Source organism: Cyprinus carpio, chromosome B22, assembly GCF_018340385.1.
Source record: "Cyprinus carpio isolate SPL01 chromosome B22, ASM1834038v1, whole genome shotgun sequence".
NCBI lineage: Eukaryota > Metazoa > Chordata > Actinopteri > Cypriniformes > Cyprinidae > Cyprinus > Cyprinus carpio.
In genome coordinates this window covers 12,652,616-12,663,167 of record NC_056618.1, presented here as the reverse complement: position 1 = coordinate 12,663,167, position 10,552 = coordinate 12,652,616, and the positions used below count along the sequence as shown (strand labels likewise).

At 45.6% G+C, this 10,552-nt stretch overlaps 2 protein-coding genes across 2 annotated transcripts in view; one reads left to right on the top strand and one right to left on the bottom strand.

Annotated features, from left to right (window-relative positions):
- Window positions 1-10,552, top strand: part of LOC109103223 (NLR family CARD domain-containing protein 3-like) — a 1,793,396-nt gene that overhangs the window by 571,697 nt on the left and 1,211,147 nt on the right. The gene's annotated exons all lie outside the window — the stretch shown is intronic.
- The window catches only part of LOC109070511 (ribonuclease inhibitor-like), an 862,999-nt gene that overhangs the window by 139,600 nt on the left and 712,847 nt on the right, over window positions 1-10,552 (bottom strand). The window lies entirely within an intron of this gene.

Here is a 10,552-nt window from a genome sequence, read left to right as displayed (position 1 = left end):
GGCCGTCTCTGACTTGGCCCACACCTGCAACCGAAAATCTCTGCAAGTTTTATTGGATTGCTAATTTCTACAGGCGGTTTATCCTAATTTTCGGCCAGGTGGCGGCGCCTCTGGACAGCATTAACCCCACAAAGAAACCGTTGTTTTGCTGGTCTTTTAGCTGCTCAGCAGCCGTTGAATGAACTTAAAAAGGTGGTTTTCCTCTGCCCCTCATTTTATAACTATGCCCTACCCCCGTTTATTGTGGAGGTTGACGCGTCAGAGGTGGTGTCCGAGCGGTTCTATCCTCAACGATCCCCTCTTGACGTAAGTTACTCCTTGCCCGTTATGTTTCCACATCGATTGTCCCACAGAACGGAACAACGACATCGGTAACCGGCATTTCGGCTGTGCGGCTGGCCTGGGGAGTGGCGCCATCTGTTGGAGGGCTCCAGCGGTAGCCCTTTCTTGGTCTGGACCGACCAACCGAACTTGGAATATTCCAAAACAGCCAACGACTGAATTCCATGTAGGCTCGCTGGGCACTTTTCTTTGGTCGCTTTAATTGACCTGCTTACCGACAGGCTCCAAAAACATTAAGCCTTATGCGCCTCTCCCCGTCAGTTCACGCTCCGGAGGACGCACCTCCCCCAGACCCATTCTTTCAAACCTTGGTGTGTTGTGGGGTTCCGTCACCGTGGGGCATCGATGAGCATGTCAAGGCGGGCTCAGTCCGGATGCATAGTGCCAGAGTGGGGCCCGTGGTCCGGCGTGTTTGTTTCCGAAGTCGGTTCTGCCAGATGTCGGATGGGGTCACGCCTCCAAACTGGTCTGTCACCCAGAGTGAGGGAAAGTTGGCTGGCCAGGTATCGTTGATCGTTTTTTGTTGGTCAGCATGGGGGGGGTGGTTTTCGTAGTTTGTGGTCGCCTGCTCGTCTGTGCCCAAACAAGTCCTACTAGTTCTGTACCCCTTTGTTTGCTCCAACCCTCGACCTGTCCCATCATTGCCCCTGGTCCATATTGCACTGGACTTTGTGTCTGGTTTACCGGATTCCATGGCAAGACGTGATCCTCACTATAGTGGACCTCTTTTCCAAGGCGGTTTTCACTTTATCCCTCTCCCTAAATTCCCTCTGCCATGGAGACTGCTCGGGTGCGGTCGTGGACCACGTCTGTCTGGTGCCAGCAGCTTACGCCGGGGTTGAGTATGCGCATCAATATTGCCGGTGTTCATTGATTATCTCCTTGCTGTCTCGGATATCAACTCTCTCTGTTTCCCCTTCTTCACAGAGTTCCGGGCTGCGGTTCCCTCTGCTCAGGCATTTATCAGTCGATGCCGGGCGGACCTGGAGAAGGGCCAGGAAGCACTTCTGAGAACTAGGGAACGCACTCAAGAGATTGGCGGACCGCCGCCGGGCTGAGGCACCCAGATACATCTGCGGGCAAAAGGTATGGCTCTCCACCAAGAACCTGCCTCTTAAGGTGCTCCCCCAAGAAGTTGGCGCCACTTGTCCATTGGGCCATACCCCATTGTTAAGTGCTCAGTCCGGTGTATGTCTGGCTTCTCGCATCCTCTTCTTCGCCGAGTGCACCCAGTGTTTCACGCGGTCTTGTGTCAAGCCTTTATTCGCTTCTCTTCTCTCATCTTTTCCTCAACTTTCCCCCTCCCCCCTATCGGCTGAGGGCGCCCCGCTTACCAAGTAGGGAGGATTCTCTGATTCCAGGCGGCGGGAAGGGGATACCAGTATCTGGGTTGATTGGGAGGGGCACGTCCGAGGAGAGAGATGCTGGGTCCCCACCGACACATTCCTGGACCAGCTTCTCATTGAGGATTACCATTGATCTGCTCCTCACCCCTGGAAGCCTGTGGCATTCCTGGGGCGGGGGGTCCTGTCACACAGGACGCTGGTTTGATCATCAGCTCCTTCTGTTGTGTTATGTCTTAAGCTGTTAATTCCACTACTCTGCCTTCACAGCTGCACCTTTATTCTACTAGTGCTCCAGCTCTCCTCACACACACCTGTCTCCCACTTCGCAGATTAGATTTTCTTCTACTACTTTAAGCTTTTATCTCTTCTTTCTCTGTGCTTCCTTCTGTCAGTGTGTCTTGGCTACCTTCCGCTTCACTTACCGCTCCTTAAGACTCCCTTTGCTCTAGTCGTGCCTAGTTTCTTGCCCCTGTTTTTGCTTATTTAATCTTGAAAGCATATACCGGAGTCTCTGTTTTGTTCATTGACTTTGTCTCATTAAGATTTCTTTGTCAGCATTTAGTTTGACTTTCTTTATTAAGTTTTTATTTTGTTCACAATGGATAACTGTAAATCTGCTCTTGGGTCCCTTTTCTCCCAGCAACCCTAACACCCTTTAAATACAAGAATTAATTTTATACCAATTATTTTTAAATGAACACTAAAAACACTGCATATATATTAGAATTTTACTGATTAAAATGTCCTAGATATTTTCCTAGACAAATTAGCATGCTTGAATAAAACTTAATAAAATATGTAAATGAATAATATGTTTATATCATTAATGGCAATGAGTTACACATTTAAAAGTGCTGCTCTATTTCCTTGATGAGTGTCTTGAGGTGGAGAATCTGGAGGTTAATCATTTATGCATTGAAGTTATGAAAGAGTATATCTCCTTTATAGCAGAAGTTTAAGAATGTGAACTGCATATTGGAATAGAAATAACTACATAATTTGTTTTATAATAACATGATGTCAGTGGTTAGCCGTCAGGGTTAGCAGGGCCTTCTCTGCTGGCACTATAAAAAATTAAATTGTGTTAGGAAAGTGAAATTCAACTGGAAACAGCTACGTGCCCAGTGCTACCCACAGCGTTTAGTTGGGAATTTCCAAGGTAGGAAAGTGAAATTCATCCTATATAAAAAAAAGTCTGCGGCCAGCACTACATATAGTGCTACCCTTTTGTTCAAAGAAGTCGCATCTGATTTGTAATGAGCATTAGTGACAGAATCATCAGCCAATCAAATTTTGACGTTCAATGACAGCACAGCCTCTGGGTCCAGAGATGTGCCCAGTGCTAGAGGGGGGTCCCCCGTTAAAAATCATGTTCCAGAAGTAAAATTTAAGCTCACCAAAGCGGCAATCATGAAAAACAACCTGCGGCAACAGTGTTAAAGTAGCCCAATGAAAAACAACCTGCGGCAACAGTGTTAAAGTAGCCCAATTTGTCAACACTGCCACCAGCGTTTAGTTGGGAATTTCCAATGTATAAAAGTGAAATTAAACGAAAAGATCATGTTGCCGATCTATTAAATGCCTTTTTCAAGGCGCTCTTTTGCAGACAAAAGAGGAATATCTAAGAAATGATAAACTACTCAAACTCACTAAATTTCTTGCTCAAAACTTACTGAATTTGTTAACAAAGGTTTTGTACACCATTTCAAAGATTGCATCTATGAGTGGCTAACAGCTAACACGGAGCACAACAAGTTATTTGACAATGTTTACTTTTTAATATGAGTAAAGGGACATGGAATGACAGACACACAGACTTTATTTACAAGTGACAGGTGAGTGCTTTATTATTTGACGAGTATTGAATCATGCACATTGTTATGGAGGTGTACGTGGTGCATTGATAATACTGTGGCATAGTGTGTGGTTGTCCAGCATTTGTACACTTTTGCTTCTGTGGGTGCATCATCATTTTAGAGTGACGTAAATGTTCATAGTGACCCCTGTATTGGTGGATTACTTTTACTGATCCATGTATCTAAATTTACCATACAATTAACCCACCCCCATCTAGCCTACTGTTGAAATTGCTGATCAGTTGTCATTGTTGTTGAGAGCCTGTGTGCAGCATAATATGCAAGTATATGCATATGGCTTTGCTAGCTGTTACAGAGATACGCAAGATAGATGTGAAAGGGTATGTAGTTTACAGTTGCTTACTGAAGGCCCTGACTGAAACCCCACGGTATGCTACTGCATGATGTACTTCTTCTGCAGCTAACTAAACAGCTTGTTTGTTGAAACAAGAAATTTCTACATAAAACCCATGTAAATCTAATAAAATAGCACTGCACTTTAATTCCAAACAACTGACATTTTTAAAGAAAATAATTATGATAATAATAATAATAAAAGTTAAACAAAATGTGTTATGATTTAATCCTAAAAGAGATATACTTATAACTGGTATATGGTTAATAATCACTATAGATCAGGGGTGTCCAAACCTGCTATGTATCAATGTAGATAAATGCAATTTCAGGATGAGAGCAAAACATGACAAAATATATTAAATAACTTACAGAGCTCTTTTGGAGGTTTTGATGACCGCTGATAATCTAATGAGACACTCGTCTGATTTCTTGAACTTCTGAAGGTCAAACTCCTCCATCTCTTCCTCTGATGTCAACAACACAAAGGCCACAGCAGACCACTGGGCAGGTGAAAGATCAGCAGATGAGAGACTTCCTTTGTTAAGGTGGGTCTGAATGTCTTTCACCAGAGTTTGGTCGTTAAGTTCATTCAGACAGTACAACAGATTGATGGATCTCTCTGGAGACAGATTAGCTTCAAATTTGTGCTTGATGTACTGAACTATTTCCTTTTTTCTCTGATCATTTCTGTTTTTCTGTGTCAACAGACCCTGTAAGAGTCTCTGATTGGACTGGAGGGACAAACCAAGGAGGAAGCGAAGAAAAAGATCCAGGTGTCCATTATCTCTCTCTAGTGCCTTGTCCACTGCAGTCTTGAGCAAATCAATCATATTTAAAGAATCATTTTTCTGTTCTGTAGAGTCTTGATCAAACACACACTTCTTGTTGATGTCTAGAAACAGATGTGCATAAAGGGCTGCAATAAACTCTTGAATGCTCAAGTGAACGAAGCAGTACATGGTACCAAGAACGATCCCTGTTTCCTCCTTAAAGATCTGGGTACACATGCCTGAGTACACTGATGCCTTATAGACGTCAATACCACAGGCTTCCAGATCTGTGTCATAGAAGATCACATTGTTTCTTTCCAGCTGATCAAATGCCAGTTTCCCCAGTGAAAAGATGGCATCTTTATCCCAGGAAACATCTGGTGTATATTCTCCATCATACTTCCGTCTGCTCTGCTGGATCTTGACATCTGAGAAGTGTGTTAACATTTGTGGCAGAGTCTTAGGAGTGTCTTCAGTTTGACCCTGCAGGGTTTGGAGGGCATATCAGCTGATTATGTTGCAAAGAATTATTTCTTTCTCCTCTAAACTATGGGGAGACAAGTGGCTGAAATCAGCAGAAGCCTGGGAGTGGCACAGGTAAAGAGACTTTGATTGTTTAACACGATCGATGATTCTTGGCCTGATTCTCATCTGTGAATTCTTTTTGAAGTACTCCTACTTGTGTGCATCATTGTAATCCTCGTATCTCTGTCAAACGGTTGATACAGTCAGGAGGAATCTACTGGGCAGCTGCTGGTCTGCTGGTGATCCAGATGAGAGCAGAAGGAAACAGATTTCCTTGATGAGGTTCGTTAGGAGAACATCAAGAGAGGCTGGGATGATAAAATCCAGACCACACGTCATACATCGAAGTTTAGAGAAGACGAAATTCCTCCAATCCATCAAGATGAACAAGACTTTGAAATTGCTTTCTGTTCTTTTTTAAAACAAGCGGCAGTCCTTTTGTCCTGGGAAAAACCTGAGTTATACGGTCCATCAAACTAGTTTTCTTCTCCTTTAAGTTCAGAGTCTCTAAATGGAAGAGGAAATATGAAGCTGATATCTTGATTTTCTTTTCCTTCGGCCCAATCCAGAACAAACTTCTGCACAGAGACTGATTTTCCGATGCCAGCAACTCCTTTTGTCAGTACACTTCTGATCTGCTTGTCTTCAAACAAATCTTTGCACTCAACCTGTATCTCCTGTGATTCATGACGCCTGGAAGCAACTTCAATCTGCCTCACCTCATGTTCAGTATTGACCTGTTCACTACAACCCTGAGTGATATAGAGATCTGTGTAGATGTTCTTCAGAAGTGTAGAGTCACCTTGCTTTGCAATTCCTTCAAACACACATTGATACTTCTTCTTTAGGCTACACTTTAACTGATGAATGAAGACCAGCTCATCTAAACAAAAACAAAAATACAGATATTGTTTAATCATATTTTCTCTATATATTTACAGATGATTACGAGTCTCTTACTTTCTAGAGTATCAGCAGCTTCATCTTGCTTCATCTCTCTCAGGAAGCAGAGCGTGAGATCAAGAGCTGCTTCTTTCATACTGCATCTGTTCTCATTAAACTCCTTCACAAAGTATTGCATGTCCTCTTTTTGTAATATTTGCTTAAACTTTTCCAGTTCTTTCTTTAGAAATTTTATTATATTGCTCTCAAGATCCTACAAAGAAAGACAAGAATGAATGAGAGAAAAATCATCTAAATTTGGTCAAAATTATTTATTCATTAATGAAAACTATTCATAAAAAAAGTTGAGACAAACTTTAATTAGCTTTAAATATTAATAAAAATAGGTACTCATTCTTATGTTATTGGTTCTTAAAAAGAAAAATTAGAAATAAAAGTTCTGTCACACTCTTATTCAATAACATATTTGTTTATTATAATTATTAAATATTTTTGTGAAATGTGTTTTATTACCTGGAAGATCTGCAGGAGACTGTCTGTAAAATTGCGGTTCCTGTGAGACTGTAAAACTGGATCTAATGCTTCATACTGAAGCCTGATAGTAAATAAAATCAATCAAAATACTGCATTTTTAGGGAAAAAAAATATATATAACCAAAGTATATTTTAAACATTTTAGCAAAGAGAAAAACATTAAATAAGTGATAAATTTATGGACTACAAGTGTCACGGTTCATGGATTCATTGACTCGCCCTCGCTATGTGGGTGCACGTGGGTTGAATGGGTGCGGCTCATCAGCGCGGCTCGTGTTACGCTGATGAGCTGATCAGCGCCAGCTGTGTTGAATGAGAATGTCCTATATATTGTTTGTCACTCCGTCTTGTCTTTGTCAGATGGTTGTGGAGGTTCCCGGGTCAGCACTGGCCGTCTTTTCCCCTTGCTCCAGTTCCGGTGTCCGGTTGGAGGTCTGCCTGGTTAGGAGGATCGTGTTCTGGTTTCCTGCTAGCTGTCTGCCCCTGAGTCCTGCGTTGCCGAGCCAAGTATTGACTTTGTCTGCTGCCTTTGGACCGACACTATCTCAATACTAAATACAAAATGCCCAAACCTAAATACAAAATGCCCAATCCTAAATACCAAATTAATTTTCGACTGATTTTTTGTTCAGCACGATTCTTGTGGCCACGCATGGCTCGTGACATTCCACAGTTTTGTTTTTGGCTTGCTCGGTTGTGCCACTGGTAAGACTCCAATCGACCCCAGATGGTTACTTCAACCGCTGCCCTGTCCCTTTCGAGACCCTTTCCACTATCGCTAGATTTTATCACCGCCCTCCCCGCCCTCCAGGGCAATACGGCCTTGCCCGGGTGGACCGTTCTCGAAGGCGTCTATTTCATCCCCTGTGCCCACATTACCCCCAGCCAAGGAGACAGCGTTGACCGTTGTAAACCACGTCTTTCGTTTACATGGCCTCCCGATGGACGTGGTCTCTGACAGAGGCCCAGGTGTGTCCCAAATATTTTGCGAGAGTTTTGTAATTCCTGGGAGCGACGTCCCGTCTGTCCGCAGTTTCACCCCAAGAGTAATGGCCACACCGACGAGAGCCAACCAGGATTTGAAGCGGGTGTTGCGATGTCTGTTCTCCAGATCCTCCTCTGGAGTCAACAACTTTCAATGGGATACGCTCACAATACATTACCAGTGCGTCCAACTGGCCTTGTTCTCCGTTTGATGTGTTTAGGTCCAGCCCAATGTTTTCTAGTCTGGAATCCGAAGTCGCGGTACCCTCCGCCACTCCTTCGTCCAGAGTTGTCACCGCACAGGGACTAGAGCCCGTGGTAGACTCAAAAAAAAAAAAAAAAAAAAAAAAATACTCCAAGTGGTGGCGCGCACCAAGTCTAAAGCCGATCGCCACTCGTCCTAAGCCTCCCGCATACGTCCGGTCAAAAAGTGTGCTTTCAACCAAGAACATTCCTTCCGGCGCCTTTCTAATAAACTTGCTCCCAAATCACTGGCCCTTTTACCTGTCACCAAGATTAATTAGTCCGGTGCAGTCCCTCAACCTTCCCGCATACAGGATAGTTCGCCCGTGTTCAGGTGTCAAAGATAAAACCTGTATTTCATTCTTCACCTTAATCCGCCTGCCCCGGGGTTTCTAAAAATGGGTTTTCGGGGTCGTTTTTGTTCCCCCCCCCCCGCCGCGACTCTAATGGGACCTACTTATTCGGTGAAAAAAAAAAAAAAAAAAAAAAAAAAAAAAAAAAAAAATCGATTACTGACTCGAGACGGAGGGGACGCGGACTCCAGTACCTGTGCTCGGTAAGTTTACTGTCCAGATGAGAGCGTTGGGTTCCTGGTATGGCCATCCTGGATCACTCCCTTATCGAGGATTCAATCGACAGGTACGGGTGGCAGGGAACGCGCAGGGGCGTTCCTAGAGGGAGGGACTGTCAGTTCATGGTCATTGTGTGACAGTGGTCGCCCTCGGCTATGTGGGTGCACGTGGTGAATGGTTGCGGCTCATCAGCGCGGCTCGTGTCCTCTGATGAGCTGATCAGCGCCAGCTGTGTTGAATGAGAATGTCCTATATATTGTTTGTCACTCCGTCTTGTCTTTGTCAGATTGTTTGTGAGGTTCCCGGGTTCGGCACCTGGCCTCTTTTCCCCTTCTCCAGTTCCTGTGACCGTGGATGTCTGCCTGGGTAGAGGATCGTGTTCTGGTTTTCCTGCTAGCTGTCTGCCCCCTGATTCCTGGTTTGACGCCAAGTATTGACTTTTGTCTGCTGCGCCTTTGACTCGACACTATCTCTGTTCTTGGATGTTATAAACATTACTGGCCTTTGCTATTGATCCTTGACTGTTTCTTTCGAGCCATGACAAAATTTTTGGTCAAGCAACGATTCTGGTGGCCACGCATGGCTCGTGATTATTCACAGTTTTGTTTTGGCTTTCTGCTCGGTTTGTGCCACTGGTAAGACTTCCACCCAATTCCCTTGTGATGGCTACTTCAACCGCTGCCTGTCCCTTCTCTGAGACCCTGGTCCCACATACAGCTAGATTTTATCACTGCCCTCCCGCTCCTCCCAGGGCACATGGTCGTTTTGACCGTGGTGACCTGCCCCCCGAAGGCGGTTTTACTCTCTATCCTCTTGCCCAAATTACCTCAGCTAAGCGCGAGAGACAGCGTTGACCGTTGTAGACCACGTCTTTCATTTACATTGCCTCCCGATGGACGTGGCCCTGGTCAGAGGGACCTCCAGTTTGTGTCCAAATTTTGGCGAGAGCCTTTGTAAATTACTGGGAGCGACTGTCAGTCTGGTCCTCAGGGTTTCCCACCCCAGAGTAATGGCCAAACCGAGAGCCAACCAGGGATTTGGAGAGGGTGTTGGCGATGTCTGGTCTCCAGGAATCCTTTCCCTCATGGAGTCAACAACTTTCAAATGGTGGAGTACGCTCACAATACATTACCAGTAGTCATCCACGGGCCTTTCTCCGCTTGGAATGTAGTTTAGGTTAATAGCCACCAATTTTTCTCTAGTCTGGAACTGGGTCGCGGGTCCCTCCGCCCCACTGGGCCCAGAGGGTGTCACTGCGACATGGACTAGGAGCCCGTGAGGACTCCTACTCCAAGCGGGGCGCGCACCAAGGCTAAAGCTGATCGCCACCGGGCTCCAAGCCTCCCCGCGATATCATCGCCGCTGGTCAAAAGCGTGGCTTTCAACTAAGAACATTCCTCTCCGCCTGCTTTGGCCAAACTTGGCTCCCAAATTCATTGGCCCGCTTACTGCCACTTTCAAGATTATTAGTCCGGTGGCAGTCCGCCTCAACCTTCCCTCCTCCAGCGTACAGGAGAGTTCATCCCCTTTTCATGTGCCAAAGATAAAACTCATTTCATTTCTCACCTTAATCCGCTCGTCTCTCAGTTCCCCCGCCCGACTCGACTCGTAGATGGGGGAACCTACTTATTCGGTTAATCGATTACTGGACTCGAGACGGAGGGGACGCGGACTCCAGTACCTGGTGGACTGGGAAGGTTACGGTCCGGAGGAAAGGAGTTGGGTTCCTGCTAGGGGACATCCTGGATCACTCCCTTATCGATGATTACAATCGACAGGTAGGGTGGCAGGGGAACGCCAGGCGGCGCTCCTAGGAGGGAGGGGTACTGTCACAGTTCATGGATTCATTGACTCGCCCTCGCTATGTGGGGTGCACGTTGGGTTGAATAGATGCGGCTCATCAGCGCGGCTCGTGTTCCGCTTGATGAGCTTTCGATCAGCGCCAGCTGTGCTGGAATGAGAATGTCCTATATACGCTTTGTCACCCGTCTTGTCTTTGCCAGATGGTTGAGGTTCCCGGCCGCACCAGCCGCCTTTTCCCCTTGCTCCAGTTCCCGTGTCCGCTGATGTCTGCCTGTTAGGAGGATCGGGTTCTGGTTTCCTGCCAGCTGTCTGCCCCT